General features: G+C 43.4%; 1 protein-coding gene and 1 long non-coding RNA gene across 2 annotated transcripts in view; one reads left to right on the top strand and one right to left on the bottom strand.

The window, feature by feature from the left end:
- Nucleotides 1-1,052: 1,052 nt before the first annotated feature.
- LOC138754628 (uncharacterized) lies at nucleotides 1,053-24,208 on the bottom strand. Its single transcript, XR_011351860.1, has 2 exons — nucleotides 24,121-24,208; nucleotides 1,053-1,486 (listed from the first exon to the last, which is right to left on the bottom strand). It is a non-coding gene; the product is annotated as an uncharacterized lncRNA (long non-coding RNA).
- Nucleotides 4,973-24,268, top strand: part of LOC138754627 (complement C1q subcomponent subunit C-like) — a 39,218-nt gene continuing 19,922 nt past the window's right edge. The window contains exon 1 of the mRNA XM_069919174.1: nucleotides 4,973-5,073. The gene's annotated coding sequence lies outside the window, so the exon portion shown is untranslated. The remainder of the gene's footprint in view (nucleotides 5,074-24,268) is intronic.

Here is a 24,268-nt window from a genome sequence, read left to right as displayed (position 1 = left end):
TGGCCTAGTGATTGGGAAGATGTTGGAGTCGAATATCAAGGGTGAGGTTATGGAAAACTTGGAGGCACATGACTGGACAGGCCAAAGCCAGCATGGTTTCCTTAAGGGAAAATCTTACCTGACAAACCAATTGGAATTCTTTGAAGAAATTGACAAGAAGGTTGGATAAAGGAGATACAATAGATGTTGTGTATTTGGATTTTCAGAAGCCTTTGACAAGTTACAGCACATGAGGTTACTTTACAAGATAAGAGCCCATGATGTAGCAGTAAACACTGACAGATTGACAGGAAGCATTTTCGGAACACGGGGATCATTTTGGCTGACAGGGGTCAGTGTGGGGCCGCTCCTTTTTATGTGGATAATAATAATTTAGATTGTGGCCAAATTTGCAAATGATACAAAGGTAGGTGGAGGAGCAGCTACTGTTGAGGAAACAGGGCGGCTGCAGAGGGACTTAGATAGATGAGGAGAAAAGTGGGAAATGAACTATTATGTTAGAAAGTGTACGGTCTCGCACCTTGGCAGAAAAAAATAAACAGGTAGATTATTTTCTAAATGGAGAGAAAATTGAAAATACCCAGATGTAAAGGGAGCTTGGAGTCCTCGCTCAGAATAGCCTCAAGGTAAACTTGCTGGTTGAGTTGGTGGTGAAGACGACAAATGCAATGCTGGCGTTCATTTAAAGAGGAAGAGAATATAAGAGCAGGGATGTGATGCTGAGGCACCGGAGCATTGTGAGCAGTTTTGGGCCTTTGTGCTTCGTGAAGGATTCGGCAGGGCTGTATGCAGCACACAAACAAAGCAGCAGAGAAAACCTGAATCCAGACTTTATGGGTAAACTATCCATTTCCCACCCATTGATTTGAACTGCATGATGGATATGTAGGGGAGCAGTTTCATTCAATTTCTGCTGCCCTCCCCAAAGCCCAATGTGGGGAGCACATCCATCAAGTCTACATATTTTACACAGCCAGATGCAACAAATGTGATTCTGCTAATAATGTTTCTCTGGACCTTGAGGTGCAACAGCACAGATCAATGCTGGAAAATTCAAGGCTATAAATGGATTTTATTTTGTGTTCCAAGTTTTGAAAAACATTACACCTGTGCTGTTGTTTGAGCTTTGACCCTCCATATCACCTTCTTCAGCTCCTTTTTCATCCGATGCTGATCATGAATTTAATGCCACCAGTTTCAGAGCAAGACAGTTTCCATCATGTTCCTGCAATGTGAACTTGAATTATGTGGAGGCATCAGATTCAAACTCTGCTGTCTCCGTCAATGAGGCAAAGCTACTTCCAGCTGGTCCACAGCTAGGTCAATAGATGGTTCATATCTGGTCCACAGGCTTGGTCCATAACAGGTCCACAGCTTGGTTCACAGCTTGGTCCACAGCTGGTCCTTAGCTGGTCCACAGCGTGGTCCACAAATGGGTACATCTGGTCCACAGCTTGGTCTATAACTGGTCCACAGGTTGGTCCACCTGTACACAAAGGATAGATTGCACATGAACTGAAAAGGGACCAATATCCTGGCAGGCAGGATTGCTAGAGCTGTTGGAGAGCATTTAAATTAGTTTTGCAGGGGGATGGGAACCAGAAGCGGGAAAGGATGATGTAATGTGCTGTGGGTCTGTGCAGAAGGACAGGCAGGGGAGGAAACATAAATGTAGTCATTTGGAGGGTGAAATATGTCTGTTTAGGAATAAAGAGGATGAACAGAGCATGGATCAGTATGTGGAACTACAATGTTGTGGCCTTTACAGTGACTTGGCTGGTGGAACCGGTAAGATTGGCTGATGCAGGTATTGGGGTTTAGGTGCATTAGAAGGGATAGGGTGGGAGGTCAGAAAGGTGGGGGAAGTAGCATTACTGGTCAAAGATAGTATCACAGCTGTGGAAAGGGAGGACGTTGTAGAGGGAGTGTCCGCTTAGTTGGTGTAGGTGGAAGTCAGAAATGAGAAGGGAGCTATCACTTTGTTGGGAGTCATCTATAGGCCCTCAAGTCGCCCCCTGAACACTGAGGAGCAGATAAGCAGGCAGATTTTGGAATGGTGCAGAAATTGCTAGGTTGTTGCTATGGGAAACTCCACCTTCCAAAGTGTTGTCTGGCACCTCCCGATTGCAAGAGGGGCAGATGGGGTGGAATTTTTCAGGTGTACCCAAGAAAGTTTTCTGATTCAATATGTGGACCAGCTGAAAAGAGGAGATGTCATACTCCACCTAGTAGTGGGTAATGAGCTTGATCAGGTGGTGGACCTCTTGGTGGGGGAATATTTCGGTAATGGCAACCACAACTCCAGCATAGCTTTGGACAAGGATAAAAGCAGACAAAATAGGAAAGTGTTTAATTGGGGAAGGGATAATTGTGATGCAATGAGGCAGGAACTAGCGAAAGTAAATTAGGACCAGATGTTCACAGGAGAAAGCACAGAGTGTTTTTAGGGACTACTTACATTGTGTTGAAGGTTAAAGGTTCCATTATTGTCACATATTACTACATTTAGAATGTAACATACATGAATACTTTAACTTTTGTCTATTGTAAGGAAGACGGAGAGTTGCTTCTTTGTCCAGCGTCCCTCACAGAAACCTACAGCACCTTGTGTTCCGTGGACATCCCCCCTCCAAGTATTGACCAGGCTTGGGCCTGCTTAGCTTCTGTGGTCAGACGATCTCAGGCATATTCAGGCTATTAGGCTCTGAAAAGGTTTTTACTACTGGAACAAGGAAAAGATGGTAGTTAAAGCAGCAAGTTAATGGAATAAGGAAGCATACATTAGATATAGGAAGCAGGAAACAGGAAGGGCTCATGAGAAGTATATGGTAGCCAGGAAGGAGCTTAAAAGGGACTTGGGAGAGCTAGAAGGGAGCATAAGAATGCCTTAGCAAGTAGGATTAAGGAGAACACCAAGGTGTTTTTATGCTTATGTGAAGAATAGAAGGCTGACGAGAATGAAGGTGGGGAACTTAAGGATAAAAGAGGCAACGTGAGCCTGGAGGCAGAGGGGGTTGCAGAGGTCTTGCTTCAGTATTCACAAGAGGACCTGAATAAGGATGAGGTTGAAATAGAACAGGCTTGTGTTGTGATTAGGAAAGAGGAAATGTTGGATCTTCTTAAAAACATTAAGATGATTAGTCCCTGAGGCCAGATCTGATATACCCCAGGTTGCTGTGTGAAGGGAGGAAAGAGATAACTGAGGCATTTGCAATGACTTTGGCCACAGGGAAGATGCAGAGGATTGAAGAATGGGAAATGTAGTCTCCTTGTTAAATAAAGATAAATGGGTGAATCCTGGGAATTATAGTCTTCATCAGTGGTGTGCAGACTATTGGGGAGGATTCTTAAGGACAGGATTTCTGAGTATTTAGAGAGGTACCTTCTTCTCGGGGATAGACAGTAGGGCCTTGTGAGAGAGCCTAATAGTGTTTTTTTTTAGGAGGTAAGGTGGTAAATGTGGTCTATATGGATTTTAGGAAGACATTTGACAAGACCCCCATGAAAGATCCACTCAGAAAGTCATGAGGCATGGGATCCATGGAAACTTGGCTGTGTAGTTTAAAAATTGGCTTGCCTGTAGAAAGCAGAGAGTAGTAGACAACAGAAGGTATTCTGCCTGGAGGTCAGTATCTAGTGGAGTTTTGCAGGGGTGTGTTCTGGTTTGTGATTTTTATAAATGACCTAGATGAAGAAGCAGAAAGTTTGCAGATAATATGAAGGTTAGAGGAGTTGTGGTTTATGTTTAAGGTTGTCATAGGTTATAAAAGAATATAAGCATGTAAACAGTATGCTGAGTTGGGCAGGAACATGGCAGATGGAGTTCAATCCAGATAAGCATGAGGTGCTGCATTTTGGAAGGTCAAACCTGAAGGCTGAGTACATGGTAAATGGTTGGATACTTAACTGTGTGGAGGAACAGAGGGACTGGGGTCCAAATGCATAGATCTGTCAAGGTCGCTGCACAGGCTGATAGGATAGTTAAGAAGGCCTATGGGATGCTGGGCTTCATTAGTCAGGGGATTGAGTTTAAGAGTCAAAAGGTCATATTGCAACTCTACAAATCTCTGGTGAGTTGACACTGAGAGTATTGGGTTCAGGTTTGGCCACCTCCTTACAAGAAGGATGTGGAAGCTATTTAGAGGGTCCAGAGGAGATTTGCCAGGATGTTGCCTGGATTGGAAAATAAGTCTTATGAGGCAAGGTTAGCAGAGCTGGGACTTTTCTCTTTGGAGTGAAGAAGGGTGAGAAGTGACTTAATAGAGGTCGACAAAATTCTGAGATTCATGATTAAGGTAGACAGCCAAAGCCTTTTTCCCAGGGCGGAATAGCAAACAACAGAGGATGGGTGTTCAGAGTGAAGGGAGGGAAGTTTACGGGAGACATCAGGGGTAAGTTCTTTACACATACTTGTGGGGGCCTTGAATGAATTGCCAGGTGTAGTGGTGGAAGCTGAAACAATAGGGGCATTTAAGAGACTCTTAGGCAAGCACATGGATGGAAGAAAAATAAAGGGTTACAGGGTAGGAAGGGTTTTGTATTTTTGGGGAGGGATATTTAGGTTGGCAGATTAAGGGCTGAAATGCCTGTACTGTGCTGTAGTGTTCTGTGCTCTATGAAATTGTGAACCAGGGTTAAGGTTATTTCCGAGTTTCATAACAAACTCCGCAAACATTTTTGCAATATCTGCTGTTAATTAAAGGTTTCAGACTGTGCACTTTACAAATCAATCAATGTTTTGTTTGTGTGAATCAGTTCTGATTTCTACTCAATTAAATAACGAGATTGGCTTGAACTCATATTCCTGTCATCCTATTCTCTCATCGGACAATAAATGTTTCATAAATAAATTAAGTGCCAAGAATAAAAGGGGAACTGAAAATTGGCATTCTTCATCAGCCTGGGTTACATCAGAGTTCCAGCCGAGATCCTCCCTCCTTCCCGCTCCCCCTCCCCCCCCCTTCCTCTCAAAAACTACATGCTCCTCTCGAAAATTGAGAATTGTTCAAAGTCGCTGGGCTTCTTTCAAGTCTGTTATAGTATTCTGTTTCTAAAGCTTCAAGAATTGTTCAGGTAAGAAGTAAAATTATTGTATAAAATTTCAAAAAATGAAAGCTGTTCAATTAAACCTATATTTTATTAACTTTTAAAATTAGTCATGATGTATTTTTTTAAATTAACCCCTTCCCATGAGCAAATTCTATGAAGTATTTTCTCAGAAAATGTTGTATGAAATGTTAAGTTAAACTTAAAAAAGTCTTGCAGAGTTTATTTTATCGTTGTTGTTAAATCTGGAGTGAATTGATCTGACTTCAGACTAATGCTACATGAATTAGTATTAAAATGTGACTTTGTCTATAGGTCATGAAAAATACAATTTGTCTGAACCATTTTAAAAGATCGACAACTGAAAATATTGACTTAGAAAGAAGGGAAAATTTTATTGGTGTGAAGCAGAAGGGGTTCATCAGTGTGCAGTACAAGAAGTGATACATTCCCCAGAGACAGATTATTCATTGTTATAGCATGTAATCGTGAATGTCAACAACACGCCAAATCTTTATGACTTCTACCCCAGAGTTACACTTGAAGTCAGTCAGTTATCCTCTCTGTTAAGTGGCAACACACATATACATCTGTGTGGCATGGAGTTTCCCAAGCTCACATCTGTGTGGCAGAGATTCCAATGTTCATATCAGGGTGCCACAGAAATTCAAATGTCACATCTGTGTGGCACAGAGAATCCAACGTTCACATCTATGTGGCACAGAGCTTCCAATGGTCACACCTGTGTGGTACAGATTTCCAACATCACATCTGTATGGCACAGAGATTCCAAAGGTCACACCTGGGTGGAACAGAGATTCCAACATTTACATCTGCGTTGCACAGAGATCCAATGTTCACAACTGTGTGGCACAGGGATTTCAACATTGACGTCTGTGTGGTCAGATTCCAACGTTCAAATCTGTGTGGCACAGTTATTCCAAAGGTGGCATCTGTGTGGTACAGAGATTCCAATGTTCACATCTGTTTGGCATAGAGATGCCAACATCACATCTGTGTGGCAGGGAGATTCCAACATTCACATCTGTGTGGCACAGAAATGCCAACATTCACATCTGTGTGGCACAGTGATTCCAACATTCACATCTGTCTGGCACAGTGATTCCAACGTTCACATCTGTGTGGCACAGAGATTCCCATAGTCACATCTGTATGGTACAGAGATTCCAAATGTCACATCTGTGTGGCATAGAGATGCCAACATCACATCTGTGTGGCAGGGAGATTCCAACATTCACATCTGTGTGGGATAGAGATGCCAATGTCACATCTGTGTGGCAGGGAGATTCCAACATTCACATCTGTTTGGCACAGAGATTCCAACTTCACATCTGTGTGGTACTGAGATTACAACGTTCTCATCTGTGTGGCACAAATACCAAAGGTCACATCTGTATGGCACAGAGATTCCAATGTTCACATCTGTGTGGTATAGAGATTCCAACATTCACATCTGCATGGCACAGAGATCCAACATTCACAACTGTGTCACACAGAGACACCAACATTCACATCTGTGTGGCACAGAGATTCCAATGTTCACATCTATCTAGTACAGAGATTCCAACAGTCACATCTGTGTGGTAGACAGATTCCAAAGGTCACATCTGTGTGGTACAGAAAATCCAACATTCACATCTGTGTGGCACAGAGTTTCCAAAGGTCAAATCTGTATGGCATGGAGATTCCAAAGTTCACATCTGTGTGGCTCTGTGATTCCAACATCACATCTGTGTGGCACAGAGTCCCCACAGACACATCTGTGTAGTACAGGAGTGGACCACTTGTCCATTTTGAATCTGCTCTACTTCACACATGATCATTCACTTCTCCCAACCTTCCCATCATCATTTTATGCCAACATTTCCAGCCATTGAAAACTTGGCTGAATGGTGCACCAATAACCACCTCCCACTCCATGTCACCAATGCAAAGGAGCTGACTGTTGAGTTCAGGAAGATAAAACCGGAAGTGTATGATCCAATGATCATTTGGTGATCCGTGGTGATGAGGGTGAGCCAATTCAAGCTCTTGGGAATCACTATCTCAGATCCAACAAATTAATGGCGTTGTGCAGAAAACACATCAGTGCTTCTACTTCCTTAGGAGTTTGTGGAGGTTTGGCATGAAATTGGAATCCTTGGAAAATTTCTGTAGATTTGTGGTGGAATGTCTGCCTTTCCTACAATAACATTTCCACCACGTAAAACCCATTGACTTCTAATGGTGCATGCTATCTTCACATCATCTTCCCTCCTCCACTCCTCTATCTACTCCAAAACTCTAGATCCCATCCTCATGTATATCTAGTTTAAACCCCTTGGAGCTGCACTAGCAAACCTTCCTGTCCAGGCTCAGATGCATTTCAGTTCAGATGCAAACCATCATGTCGGATATATTTCTCACCTGCCCTGGAAGAGCCCAATGATCCAAAAACCTGAAGCCCTCCCTCCTGCAACATGTCTTTAGCCATGTGTTGAACTGCATTATCCTCCTAAAAATAGGAGGATAACCTCACCGGCATGTGGCATGGGCAGCAATCCTGAGATCACTAACCTTGGATTCCCTATCCTTCAGCATAGCACCTAACTCCCTGAACTTACCTTGCAGGACCTCCTCACCCTTCTTACCCACATCATGGGCCCTACATAGACCATGACTGCATGGAGGCTGCTCACCCTCCCTCCTGAGAATACCATGAACTCGATCTGTGATATCTTGGATCCTGGCACCAGAGAGGCAACAAACCACTCATGATACTCAATCTCTTCCTCAGAACCTCTTATCTATCCCCCTAACTATGGAATCCCCTATCACTACAGCTCGCCTCTTCTCCTCCCTTTCCTTCTTAGCTACAGGACCAGACTATGTGCCACAGACCTGATCGCTGTGGCTTTTTTCATTTCCCCCTACATTATCCAAAATGGTATAAATGTTATTGAGGGCAACACACACAGGGGTGACCCACACTGCCTGCCCTCTCTTGGCAGTCACCCAGCTACTCTCCTGTAATAGTGTCCCTATAATTCATGTCTATACCCCCCTCCGCATCCTGAATGATCCAGAGTTCATCCTATTCCAGCTCCAATTCCTTAACTCCATTTGTCAGGAGGTGCAGTTGGATGCACTTCTCACAGAGGAAGTCATCAGGGATTCCACTGGCTTCCATGTTCTGTAAGAGGAGTATTCCCCTTTCCTTGGCAGCCATCCCCACTGTTTGTGACTAGAGGAACAAAATATATGATATCTAAAACCTGTCTCTACTTGTGTGAATCCTTTTTGTTCCTTAGAAAGGGTGGCATTAAGGGAGCCCTCATAGAGGGAGTGATCATTGAGGGAGCCAAAGCCTTGCCTCTCTGACTCACTCCACACTGACTCAGTCCACTCCCTCTATGACCACTCCCTCAATGACCATTCCCTCAATGACCACTCCCTCTATTACCACTCCGTCTATGACCACTCCGTCTATGACCACTCCATTGATGACCACTCCCTCTATGGGGGCTCCCTCAATAACCACTCACTCAATGACAACTCCCTCTATAAGGGCTCTGACAATGACCATTCCCAATATGACTTCTCCCTCAATGACCACTACCTCTATGACCATTCACTCCATGACCAGTCCCTTGATGACCACTCCCTCAATGACCACTACCTCTATGACCATTCACTCCATGACCAGTCCCTTGATGACCACTCCCTCTATGACCACTTTCTCTATGACCATTCACTCAATGGCCATAACACCAATGACCACTCCCTTGCTAACCACTCCCTCTCTGACCACTCACTCTAGGACCACTCCTTATATGACAACTCTCTCTCTATGACCACTCCTGTGATGACCACTCCATGACCACTGTCTCTATGACCTCTCCCTCTATGACCATTCCCTCTAAGATGACTCTCTATGAACAATCCCTTGATACACATTCCTCTCTGACCACTCCCTTAGACCACTACCTTGATGACCACCCTCTATGACAACTCTTTCTATGACCACTCCTGTGATGACCACTCCCTCTATGACCACTACCACTATGACCACTCCCTCTATGGCCATTCCATTAATGATCACCCCTTAGTTGACCATTCCATTGATGACCACTTCCTCGATGACCACTAGCTTGATGAACACTCCCTTCATGCCTACTCACTCTATGACCACTCCCTCATTGACCACTACCTGAATGACCACTCCCTCTATGTACACTCCCTCTATGACCATTAACTATGGCCATTCCCTCACACTCCTTAGATAACCACTACCTTCACCATTCCCTTGATGACCACTCCCTCAATAACCACTCCCTTGCTGACCAGTCTGTTGATGATGCCCTCATTGACTGCTCCCTTGATGATGACTCCTTCAATGACCACTCCCTATATGACTGCTCCCTCTATGACAACTCTCTGTATGACCACTCCCTTGATGACCACTCTCTCTTTGACCACTCCCATGATGACCATTCCCTCTATGACCTCTACCTCTATGACCATTTCCTCTATGGCCATTCCATCAAAGTCCACTCCCTTCATGACCACTCACTCGATTACCTCTCCCTCCATGACAACTCCCTCTATGACCACTCCATTGATGACCACTCCCTCCATGACCATCCCTTTTATGGCTATTCCATCAAACACCAGTGCATTGATGAAAACTCCCTAAATTACCACTCCCTTGATGATGACTCCTTTGATAACCACTCCCTCTTTGACCACTCACTCAATGACCAAACCCTCTAAGATTGCTTCCTCTATTACCATTCTTTATGACCACTCCCGCTATGAAAGGTCCCCCAATGACCATTGCCTTGATAACCACTCCCTCGCTGACCATTCCCTTGATGACCACTCCCTCAATGACCACTCCCTCGCTGACCACTCACTCAATGACCAAACCCTCTAAGATTGCTTCCTCTATTACCATTCTTTATGACCACTCCCGCTATGAAAGGTCCCCCAATGACCATTGCCTTGATAACCACTCCCTCGCTGACCATTCCCTTGATGACCACTCCCTCAATGACCACTCCCTTGCTGACTAGTCCATTAATGGCCATGCCCTCATTGTCTGCTCCCTTGACGACAACTCCCTCAATGACCAATCCCTCTATGACCACTCACTCCATGACCACTTTCTTTATGACCATTGTCTCTATGGCCATTCCCTCAATGACCGCTCTGTTGATGACCACTCCCTCATTGACCATTTCATTGATGACTCCTTCCTCGATGACAACTCACTTGAACATTTCCTTCATGACCACTCACTCTAAGACCACTCACTCTATGACTACCTCCTTGATGACCACTCCCTCTATGACCACTATCTTGTTGACCACTACCTGAATGACCACTCCCTCTGCAACCACTATGACCACTCCCTCAATGTACACTCCCTCTATGACCACTCCCTATATGACTGCTTTCTCTATGACCTCTCTCATTCAATGGCCATTCCTCCTGTGACCAATCCCTTGATGGCTGCTGCCTTGTTGACCTCTCTATCTATGTCCACTCCCTTGATGATCACTCCCTCTATGACCACTCCCTGGATGATCACTTTCTCTATGACCATTCCTTCTCTTGCCATAACTTCAATGACTGCTCCTTTGATGAACACCCCCTCATTGACCATCTCCATTGATGACCACTCCCTCATTGACCACTCACTCAATGACCACTCACTCAATGACCAGTTCCTCTGTGACCACTGTCTTTATGGCCACTCCATCCATGACCACTTTCTCTATGACCATGGACTTTATGTCCATTCCCTCAATGACCTCTCCATGATGACCACTCCTTTGTTGACCATTTCATTGATGACCATTTACTCAATGACCACTCACTTTATGAACAGTCCCTTGATGACCACACCCTCTATGACCACTCCCTCTATGACCACTCACTCAATGACCACTCACTCAATGACCACTCACTCAATGACCACTCACTCAATGACCACTCACTCAATGACCACTCACTCAATGACCACTCACTCAATGACCACTCACTCAATGATCACTCACTCAATGACCAGTTACTCTGTGATCATTGCCTCTATGGCCACTCCATCCATGACCATTTCTTATGACCATTACCTTTATGTCCATTCCCTCAATGACTGCTCCATGATGACCACCCCCTTGTTGACCATTTCATTGATGAACATTTCATCAATGACCACTCACTTGATGAACAGTCCCTTGATGACCACTCCCTCTATGACTACTACCTCTATGACTACTCCCTTGATGACCACTCCCTCATTGAACACTACCTGAATGACCACTCACTCGATGACTACTCCACCTATGATTACTCCCTCTAACACAGTTCCCTCAACGACTGCTCCCTTGATGAATACTCCCTAGTTGACCACTTGCTCAATGTTCCTCCCTTGATGACCAATCCCTTATGACCACTCTCATTCTGACCACATCATTGATGACCAAATGACCACCTATGACCACCTCTCTCATTGAGTGGCCATTCCTCCTGTGACATATCCCTCAATGACTGCTGCCTTGATGACCACTCAATCTATGATCATTTCTTCTATTTCCATAACCTCAATGACCACTCCCTTGATGATGACACCCTTGTTACCATCTCACTTGATGACCAATCCTTTAATGACCACTCCCTATATGACTGTTTCCTCTATGACAACTCTCTGTATGACCACTCACTTGATGACCACTCCCTCAATGACTCACTCAATGACCAGTTCCACTGTGACCATTGCCACTATGGCCACTCCCTCAATGTCCACTCCCTCTATGACCACCTCTATGACCACCTCTATGGCCACTCCATCCATGACCAGTTCCTCTATGGCCATTTCCTCAATGACCACAATGTGATGACCACTCCCTCATTTACCACTCCCTCATTGACCACCCTAAATGATCACTCCCTCTGTGACCACTATGACCACTCCCTTGATGATCACTCCTATGACTGCTCCCTGAATGACCACTCCCTTGATGAAGAGTCCCTCTATGATCACTCCCTCTAACACAGTACCCTCAATGACTACTTCTCAGTTTACCACTCACTCAATGACCACTCACAAAATGAACATTCCCTTGATGACCACTCCCTCTATAACCACTCTCATGATGACCATTCCCTCTATGGCCAAAACCTCAATGACCACTACCTTGCTGATTACTTCCTCTATGACTACTCCCTCTATGACACCCTCAATGACCACTCCTTTGATGACCATTCCCTCATTGACTGCTCTATTGATGACCACTCCCTCAATGACCATTCCCTCTCTGACCATTACCTCTATGACCACTCCCACTATGACCATTCCCTTGATGACAACTTCATGATCACTCCCTCTATGATTGGTCCCTCAATGACTGCTCCTTTGATGACCATTCCCTCATTGACTGCTCTGCTGATGAGCACTCCCTCTGACCACTCTCTCTAGGACCAGTCACTTGATGACCACTCTATCTATGACCACTCCATCAATAACCATTGCCTCTATGACTATTCCCTTGAGGGTTATTCCCCCATGACCACACTCTTAATGACCACTCCCTTGATGAGCACACCCTCAATTATCATTCCCTCAATGACTGCTTACTTGATGTCTGCTCCCATGATGTCCACTCATTCTATGACCACTCTCACTATGACCACTCCTTCATTGACCACTCACTCTATTACCATTACCTCTATATCCATTCCCTTTTTGGCTATTCCATTAGCAATCGCTATTGATGACCAATCCCTAAATGACAACTCCTTTGATAACCACTCCCTTCATACAAAAATCCTCTATGACCACTCTCTCAATGTCCAAACCCTCTATGACTGCTCCCTCTATGACCACTCCCTTGCTGAGCACTCCCTCTCTGGCCTCTCCCTTTATGATCACTTACTCTGTGACCATTCCCTCTATGGCCATAATCCCAATGACCACTCCATTGCTGATCACTATGACCACTCCCTCTATGATCAGTCCTGCAATGACCACACTTTGAATGATGGCCATTCCCTTGTTGACTGTCCCTTGATGACCACTCACTCAATAACCACTCACTTGCTGACCAGTCTGTTGATGACCACTCCCTTGATGACCACTCCCTTGATGACCACTCCCTCTATGACTACACATTTGATGATGACTCTCTCAATGACCACTCCCTTGATGATCACTCCCTCTATGACCATTCTCTCTATGTCCACTTTCTCTAAGTATTCCTTCTATTGCCATAATCTCAATGACCACTCCCTTGATGACCACTCTTTCAGTGACCACTCCCTATATGACTGCTCCCTTTATGAAAACTCTCTATATGACCATTCTCTTGATGACCATTCCTTCAATGACCACTTCCACTGTGACCACTCCCTATATGACCACTCACAATGACCACTCACTTGATGACACTCCCTCTATAACAACTTTCTCTATGGCTACTCACTCCATGACCACTTTTTATATGACCATTGCCTCTATGGCCATTCCTTCAATGACTGCTCTGTTGATGACCACTCCCTTGTTGACCATTCCATTGAAGACTACTTACTCAATGACCACTCGATTGATGACCACTGCCTTATTGACCACTACCTGAATGAACGTTCCATCTGTGACCAGTCCCTCTATGAGTACTCCCTCTATGAACCCTCCTTCTATGACCACTTGCTCAATGACCACTCCTTCTATGACCACTTCCTCTATGACCACTCTCTCTATGACCTCTCTCATTCAATGGTCTTTCCTCCAGTGACCATTCCCTTAATGACTGTTGCCTTGTTGACTGCCCCCTTGATGATACCTCCTTGAATACCACCACCTCTATGACAACTCCCTCTATGACCACTCCCTTGTTGATCACTCCCTTGTTGATCACTCCCTCTATGGTCACGTCCTCTATGACCACTCACTTGATAACACCTCCCTCTATGTCCACTTTCTCCATGACCAATCCCTTGATGAACATTCTCTCTCTGACCACTCCCTCAATGACCACTACCTTGATGACCACTCCCTCTTTGACAACTCTATATAACCACTCCCTTGAATCCTCCCACTATGATGACTCCCTCTATGACCTCTTCCTCTAATCCACTTTCTCTATGATCACTCCATCTATGATCATGCCCTCTATGACTGCTTTTTGATGTCTGCTCCCTAGATGCCCACACCCTCAATGACCACTCTATTGATGACCATTTTCTCAATGACCATTGACTATGGCCATTGCCTCAACAAATGCTCCCTCGATGACCAGTCCATTGATGACTTCCTTGATGACCAATAGCTTGATGAACACTCCCTTCATGACCACTCCCTCTATGACCACCTCCTCTATGACCACCTCCTCTATGACCACACTCACTATGCTACACCCACTATGACCTCTTTCTCTATTACCATTGACTATGGCCATTCCCTCAATGAATGCCCCCTAGATGACCACTCCTTCATTGACTGTTCCCTTGATGACCACTCCCTCAATGACCACACCCTTGCTGACCAGTCTGTTAATAACCACACACTCATTGACTGTTCCCTTGATGACCACTCCCTCATTGACCACTCCCTTAATAACCACTCCCCCTATGAACACTCACTCTCTGGCCACTACTTCCATAATCATTTTCTCTATGACCATTGCCTCTATGCCCAATCCCTCAATGACCACTCCATTGATGACCACTCCCTCTTTGACCATTCCATTGATGACCACTTCCTCAATGACCACTAGCTTGATGAACACCTCCTCTATGACCACTCCCTCATTGAACACTACCTGAATGACCACTCCCTATGTGACCATTATAACCACTCCCTCAATGACCAAACCCTCTATGTACACTCCCTCTATGACCACACCCACTATGACCACACCCACTCTGACCACTCCCTATTTGATCACTTTCTCAATGACCATTGACTATGGCCATTCCCTCAATGAATGCTCCCTAAATGACCACTCCCTCATTGACTGCTCCCTTGATGACCACTCCCTCAATGACCACTCCCTTGTTGACAAGTCCATTGATGACCATGACCTCATTGACCGCTCCCTTGATGACCACTCCTTCAATGAACACTCACTCTATGACCACTCCCTCTATGATCATTTCCACTATGACTGCTTTCTTTTTTAAATTTTTAAAAAATTTTTGCACTATGAACCCTACTGACCAAAATACACACAAACATTTCCCTCTTGAATATACACAGTGTCATTTTCTCTCCTTTTCCCCCTCCCTTCCCTCCCTCCCTCACACCCCCTCCCCATTCACTCAACATTCAATCTATATGATATATTAAACCCATTAAACAATGTCATCACACAATGAAAATAAACAAGAAATTTGTGCCTTCTACTTCTACATACTGGGTCAGTTCATTTTGTCTTCTTCTCCTTCTGTTATTTTAGGTGGTGCAGGTCGATGGTAGGACTTCTCTGTTGTTTGTCATGTATGGCTCCCATATTTGTTCGAATACTGTGATGTTATTTCTTAAATTATATGTTATTTCTTTTCAATGGAATACATTTATTCATTTTTATGTACCATTGTTGTATTCTCAGGCTATCTTCTAATTTCCAGGTTGACATAATACATTTTTTTGCTACAGCTAAGGCTATCATAATAAATCTTTTTTGTGCTCCATCCAAATCAAGCCCAAGTTCTTGACTTCTTATATTGCTTAGAAGGATCTCTGGATTTTTTGGTATGTTGCTTTTTGTGATTTTATTTAATACCTGGTTTAGATCTTCCCAAAACTTTTCCACTTTCTCACATGCCCAAATTGCATGTACTGTTGTCCCCGTTTCTTTCTTACAGCAAAAATATCTATCTGATACTGTTGTATCCCATTTATTTAACTTTTGGGGCATGGTGTATAGCCTGTGTTACCAATTATATTGTATCATGCATAACCTCGTGTTTATTATATTTCTCATAGTTCCGGAGCATAACTTTTCCCATGTTTCATTCTTTATCTTTATGTTTAGATCTTGTTCCCATTTTTGTTTGTGTTTACAGCTTGTTTCCTCATTCTCTTTCTCTTGCAGTTTGATGTACATGTTTGTTATAAATCTTTTAATTATCATTGTGTCTGTAATCACATATTCAAAATTGCTTCCTTCTGGTAACCTCCGCCTGCTTCCCAATTTGTCCTTCAAGTAGGTTTTCAGTTGGTGGTATGCAAACATTGTACCATGAGTTATATCATATTTGTACTTCATTTGTTCAAAAGATAATAATTTATTTCCTGAAAAACAATTTTCTATTCTTTTGATCCCTTTTCTCTCTCATTCTCTAAAGGAAAGGTTATCTATTGTGAAAGGGATTCGTTGATTTTGCATCAATATTAATTTTGGAAGTTGATAATTTTATTCCTTTCAACGTGAATCTTCTTCCAAATGTTGAGCAATGGTGCAGTACTGGTGAATTCCTATGTTGCACCAGCTTTTCATCCTACTCATATAGTATATGCTCAGGTAGTTTCTCCCCTATTTTAACTAGCTCTAATCTGGTCCAATCTGGTTTTACCCTTGTTCGATAAAAATCTGATAGGTATCTTAATTGTGCTGCTCTATAATAATTCTTAAAGTTTGGTAGCTGTAAGCCACTTTGTTTGTACCATTCTGTTAATTTATCTAGCGCTATCCTCGGTTTTCCCCTTTTCCATAAGAATGTCCTTATTATTTTCATGCTCCTTGAAGAATGTTTATGTTAGGTGAATCAGTAACGACTGGAATAGGTATCGTATCATTGGGAAGATATTCATTTTAATGCAATTTAACCTTCCTATCAGTGTTAGTGGTAAATCTTTCCAATGTTCTAAGTTGTCTTGTAATTTCTTCATTAATGGCTGATAATTTAGTTTGTATAGATGGCCTAGATTATTATCTAGTTGTATACCTAGGTATTGGATTGCTTGTGTTTGCCATTTAAATGATGATTCTTTCTTAAACTTTGTGAAGTCCGCATTATTCATTGGCATCGCTTCACTTTTATTTGCGTTGATCTTGTACCTCGATACTTCTCCAAATTCCTTGCGAGCAGGTTCGCAATCCAAATGGAGAGGGGAGTTGTGGTTGCCCGGCAAGGGACAAGGGGGAACTCAGAGAGGGGGGGACATTTGGGGGTTAAGGGAATTTTAGATGTGGGAATAGTGGAAATGCTTTATGTTTTAGAAGTGTTGTCTTACAGTGTGTTCAAAACAAGAAAACAGAAATGGATAAGGAGGAAAGGTGGTGATGAGGAAGTGGAAATGAGAGATAAACAATGTATGAAATGGCCATGTTGAATTATATGACTATAAATATTAATGGAATACATAACTAAATCAAAAGGAAGAGGCTGTTAAATTTACTGAAGAAAGAAAAAATTGATAGAGCATTCATGCAGGAAACACATCTAACTGAAGTGGAACACAAGAAATTAAAGAGAGACTGGGTAGGGCACGTAATGGCAGCATCATATAATTTAAAAGCCAGAGGAGTAGCTATATTAATCAATAAAAATGTATCAATCAAAATAGAGGAGGAAATAATAGATCCAGCAGGGAGGTATGTAATGATAAAGTGTCAGATATATTCAGAATTTTGGAATTTGCTCAATGTATACTCACCTAATGAAGAAGATCAAAAAATTATGCAAGATATCTTTTTGAAGATTGCAGACACACAGGGGAATATACTGATAGGAGGGGATTTTAACTTTAATTTGGACTCAAAGATGGACAAAACTGGACAAAAGACTGGCAGGAAGAACAAAGTAACCAAATTTATGGTTAAATCGATGCAGTAAATGCAACCTTTGGAAATATGGAGGAGACAACACCCAAAGGAGAAGGAATACTCATATTATTCGGGTAGACATAAAACATACTCAAGGATAGACATGTTCCTGTTGTCAGCCTACATCCAAGGGAGAGTTAGAAAAACGGAATATAAAGCTAGATTGTTATCAGATCACTCACCCCTGTTATTAGCAATAGGGCTGGAGGACATCCCACCGAGAACATGATTGAACTCCATGCTACTTAAAAGACAGGGTTTTAGAGAATTCATTGAGTGACAAATTAAAATGTACTTTGAAATAAATACAGAATCAGTGAAAGATAAATTTATATTATGGGATGTAATGAAAGCCTTCATCAAAGGGCAGATAATAAGATGAAGAAGGACTACAATTGGGAAATAGAACAGTTGGAAAGGGAAATAGCAAGTACAGAAAAAGAATTAGCAATAAAGGAAGATATAACAAAAAGAAGAGAATTGGCACACAAAAAAATATAATATGAAACACTACAAATGTACAAGGTGGAGAAGAACTTAATGAAGAGAAAACAGAAGTATTATGAGCTAGGAGAAAAAAGCACAAAATATTAGCTTGCCAGCTTAAGACAGAACAAACTAAAAGAATGGTATTAGCATCAAGGAAAAAGGACAAACAAATTACATATAACCCAACGGAGATCAATGAAAACTTCAAGGAATTCTACGAGCAATTATATCGAACTGACAACGAAGGAAAGAAGACAAAATAGATGAGTTTCTAGCTAAAATTGAACTATCGAAATTGCAAGAAGAGGAGCAAAACAAATTAATAAAATCATTTGAAATAGAGGAAATACAGGATATATTTTAAAAAAACTACCAAACAATTAAATGCCAGGAGAGGACAGACTCCCAATAGAATTCTATAAAACATTTAAAGACATTAAATCCTCCTCTCCTGGAGGTAATGAACCAGATTGAAGAAACACAAAACATGCCATATTCATGCAAAACAGCAATAATTACAGTAATACCAATGATGGGGAAAGATCCACTTACACCAGCATCATATAGACCAATATCTTGACTCAACACAGGTTATAAGATAATAGCTAAACTATTAGCAAACAGATTGGCTGACTGTGTACCAAAAATAGTAAAACTAGATCAAACTGGATTTATTAAGAAAAGACGAACAATGGACAATATCTGTAAGTTCATTAACTTAATTCATGCAGTACAAGAAAACAAGACACCAACAGTGGTGCATGCCTTAGATGCAGAGAAAGCCTTTGACAGAGTAAAATGGAATTATTTATTCAAAGTACTACAGAGGTTCAACCTACTAGAGAAATATATTAATTGGATTAAAGCATTATATAAGGGACCATTGGCGAAGGTGACAGTAAATGAATATATATCAAACCAATTTAAGTTAAGCAGGTCAATTAGGCAGGGATGTTCACTATCTCCCTCACTGTTCGCATTAGCTATAGAACCATTGGTAGAACTGATAAGAACAGAAAATAAAATAAGAGGGATAAAAATAAAAGAGAAGGAATATAAAATAAGTCTATTTGCTGATGATGTCACAGTATACATAACAGAACCAGAATTATCAATAAAAGGATTACATAAGAAATTGAAGGAATATGGAGAAGTATCGGGGTACAAGATCAATGCAAATAAAAATGAAGTGATGCCAATGAATAATGCGGATTTCAGAAAGTTTAAGAAAGAATCACCATTTAGATGGCAAACACAACCAATCTGATACCTAGGTATTCAACTAGATAATAATCAAGGCCATCTATACAAATTAAATTATCAGCCATTAATGAAGAAATTACAAGATTTAGAACATTGGAAAGATTTACCACTAACACTGATAGGAAGGGTAAATTGCATTAAAATGAATATCTTCCCAAGGATATAATACCTATTCCAATCGTTACCAATTCACCTAACAGAGAAATTCTTCAAGGAGCTAAAGAAAATGATAAGGAAATTCTTATGGAAAGGGGAGAAACCGAGGATAGCACTAGATAAATTAACAGAATGGTACAAAAAAGGGGGCTTACAGCTAGCAAACTTTAATAATTATTATAGAGCAGCACAATTCTCTGTGTGACTACTCCCTTGATGACCATTCCCTCAATGAAAATTCCTCTGTGACCACTCCCTCTGTGACCACTCCCTCTGTGACCACTCCCTCTGTGACCACTCCCTCTGTGACCACTCCCTCTGTGACCACTCCCTCTGTGACCACTCCCTCTGTGACCACTCCCTCTGTGACCACTCCCTTGAAGATCAATCGTTCTATGACCACTTCCTCTATGATTATTCCCTGAATGACTGCTTCCTTGTTGATCACTACCTTGATGACACTCCTTTTATGACCAATCCTTTGATGACCACTCCCTTGAAGACCACTTCCTTGACCACTCAATCAATTACCACTCCCTCTATGAACTCACATTCAATGTACACTCTGTCTATGACCACTCCCTCTATGAACTCACATTCAATGTACACTCTGTCTATGACCACTCCCTTGATGACCACTCCTTCTATTACCACTTTATCACCACTCCCTCGATGACCACTCCCTCGATGACCACTCCCTCGATGACCACTCCCTCGATGACCACTCCCTCGATGACCACTCCCTCGATGACCACTCCCTCGATGACCACTCCCTCGATGACCACTCCCTCGATGACCACTCCCTCGATGACCACTCCCTCGATGACCACTCCCTCGATGACCACTCCCTCGATGACCACTCCCTCGATGACCACTCCCTCGATGACCATTCTCTTGATGATCACTCCCTAAATGACCACTACATCAAAGACCACTCCCTCCATGATTACTCACTCATTGACAACACCCTCTGTGTCCACTCTCTATATGACCACTACCTCTAGGACCACTCCCTATATAAACACTCTATCTATGTCCACTCCCTTGAGATTATGACCTGTCCCTCGATGACTGCTCCCTTGTTGACCACGCCCTCTATGACCATGCCCTCTATGACCACGCCCTCTATGACCGGACCATCAATAACCATTCACCCAATGACTACTCTCTCTATGACCACTCCTTCTAGGTCCACTCCCTATATGACCACTCCCTCAATGACCACTCACTTGACTGACATTCCCTCAATGATCATTCCCTCAATGTCTGCTTACTTGATGACTGCTCCCATGATGACCAGTCTCTATGAAAAGTCCTTCATTGACTGTTCCTGTATGACTGCTCCCTTAATGACCATTCCTCTGTGGCCACTCCCTCTATGAACATTCTCCCAATGAACACTCCCACTATGACTACTCCATCTATGACCAATTTCTCTATGCCCATTCCCTCTTGGCCATTCTCTCAATGACTGCTCAATTGATCACCACTCCCTCTGTGACGAGTTGCTCAATGACCACTCACTCTAGGACTACTCCCTTGATGACCAATCCTTTTATGACAACTTCCTCTATGATTATTCTCTCAATTTCTGCTTCCTTGATGACCACTCCCTTGATGAACACTCCCTCTGTGACCACTTGCTCAATGACCATTCCCTCTAGGACCACACCCTATATGACCACTCTCTCTATGACCACTCCCTTGAGATTATGACCTGTCCCTCAATGACTATTCGTTCCAGGCCCAATCTCTTAATATCAGCTCCCTCGTTGATCACACCCTTGATGACCATGCCCTCAATGACCACTCAATCAATTACCACTCCCTATATGACCCCTTGTTCAGTGACCACACCCTCCATAAGCACTCCCTATATGACCACTCACTCTATGAATACTCCCTTGATGACCACTCCTTCTATGACCACTCACTTGATTACCACTCACTCTATGACCACTCCCTCTTTGATCGCTCCCTCAATTACTGCTCCTTTGATGACCACTCCCTTGTTTACTGCTTCCTTGTTGACCACTTCCTCAAGGACCACACTCTTGATGACCACTCCCTCTATGACCACTCTCTCTATGGCCATTCCCTTGATGACCTCTCATTCAATGATCACTCCCTTAATAACCATTTCCTCTATGGCTATTCCCCCAATGAACATTCCATCAATGACTGCTCCCTTGATGACAATTCCCTCAATGACCACCCCCTCTGACCACTCACTCTATGAATACTCCCTCGATGGCCACTCCCTCGATGGCCACTCCCTCGATGGCCACTCCCTCGATGGCCACTCCCTCGATGGCCACTCCCTCGATGGCCACTCCCTCGATGGCCACTCCCTCGATGGCCACTTTCTCTATCACCATTCCCTCTATGGCCACTCCCTCGATGGCCACTTTCTCTATCACCATTCCCTCTATGGCCATACCCTTCCTTGTTGACCAATCCCTCACTGACCACTCAATTGATGACCACCCCCTCAATGACCACTCCCTTTATGACTGTTCTCTCTATGACCATTCTATAACCATTCACTTGATGACCACTCCCTCAAGGAGAACTACATCAAAGACCAGTCTCTCTATGACTACTTACTAATTGACAACACCCTCTGTGACCACTCCCTCTAGGACCATTCCCTCTAGTACCACTCCCTATATGAACACTCTCTCTATGACCACTCCCTTGAGATTATGACCTGTCCCTCAATGACTGCCCCTTCCAGGACCAGTCCCTTAATGTCTGCTCCCTCGATGACCACTCCCTCGATGACCACTCCCTCGATGACCACTCCCTCGATGACCACTCCCTCAATGACCACTCCCTCAATGACCACTCCCTCAATGACCACTCCCTCGATGACCACTCCCTCGATGACCACTCCCTCATTGACCACTCACTTGATGAGTTCTCCCTCAATGATCATTCCCTCAATGACTGCTTGCTTGATGATCACTCCCATGATCACCACTCACTCTATGATTGGTCACTTTATGACTGCTCCCTTTCAAACTGCTCCCTCAATGACCATTCCTCTATGACCATTCCTCTATGACCATTCCTCTATGACCATTCCTCTATGACCATTCCTCTATGACCATTCCTCTATGACCATTCCTCTATGACCATTCCCACTATGACCACTCCCACTATGACCACTCCCACTATGACCACTCCCACTATGACCACTCCCACTATGACCACTCCCACTATGACCACTCCCACTATGACCACTCCCACTATGACCACTTTCTCAATGACCATTCCCTCTCTGGCCATTCCCACAATGACTGCTCCATTGATGACCATTCTCTCTATGACCACTCACACAATGACAACACCCTCTGTAACCACTCTGTATATGACCACTCCCTCTAGGACCACTCCCTATTTGAACACTCTCTCTATAACCAATCCCTGGAGATTATGACCTGACCCTCAATGACTACTCCTTTCAGGAACAGACACTTAATGTCTGCTCCCTTGTTGATCACTCCCTTGATGACTGCTTACTTGATAACCACTCCCATGATGACAACTTGCTCTATGACCACTCTCTCTATGAACACTCCCTCATTGACTGCTCCCTCTATGACCACTCCATCAATGACCACTTTATCTATGACCATTCCCTCTCTGACCATTACCCCAATTACTGCTCCCTTGATGACCATTCCTCATTGACAGCTTCCTTAATGACCACTCCCCCAATTCCAGTCCCTCTATGACGACTCCCTCTATGACGACCACTCCCTCTATGACAACCACTCCCTCTATGACAACCACTCCCTCTATGACAACCACTCCCTCTATGACAACCACTCCCTCTATGACAACCACTCCCTCTATGACAACCACTCCCTCTATGACAACCATTCCCTCTATGACAACCACTCCCTCTATGACAACCACTCCCTCTATGACAACCACTCACTCAATGAGCACTCACTTAATGACTACTCCCTCATTGACTGCTTCCTTGATGATAACACCCCCTATGACCACTCTCTCTATGACCACTGACTTGAGATTATTACCGGTCCCTCAATGACTGCTCCTTCCAGGACCAGTCCCTTAATGTCTGCTCCCTTGATGATCACTCCCTCGATGACCGCTTCCTTGTTGACCACTCCCTGTATGACTACTCTTTCTATGACCACTTTCTCTATGACTGCACCATCAATATCCATTCACCCTATGACTATTCCCTCAATCACCACTCCCTCTATTACCAATCTCTCTATGACTACTCCCTCAATGATCATTCCCTTGAGGCCCATTCCCCATGACCATTCTTTTGATGAGCACTCCCTCAATGATCACTCACCTAATGAGCACTCCCTCAATGGCTGCTTACTTGATGACCGCTCCCATGATGAACACTCACTCTACGACCACTCGTCTATGACTGCCCCCTCAATGACTGCTCCCCCAATAACAATTCCTCTACAGCCACTCCCACTATGACCACTCCC

Source organism: Narcine bancroftii, chromosome 2 (genome assembly GCF_036971445.1).
Source record: "Narcine bancroftii isolate sNarBan1 chromosome 2, sNarBan1.hap1, whole genome shotgun sequence".
In the NCBI taxonomy this organism is placed as follows: Eukaryota; Metazoa; Chordata; class Chondrichthyes; order Torpediniformes; family Narcinidae; genus Narcine; species Narcine bancroftii.
Note: the sequence above shows the minus strand (reverse complement) of the source record. Positions and strands in the feature narration are given on the sequence as shown.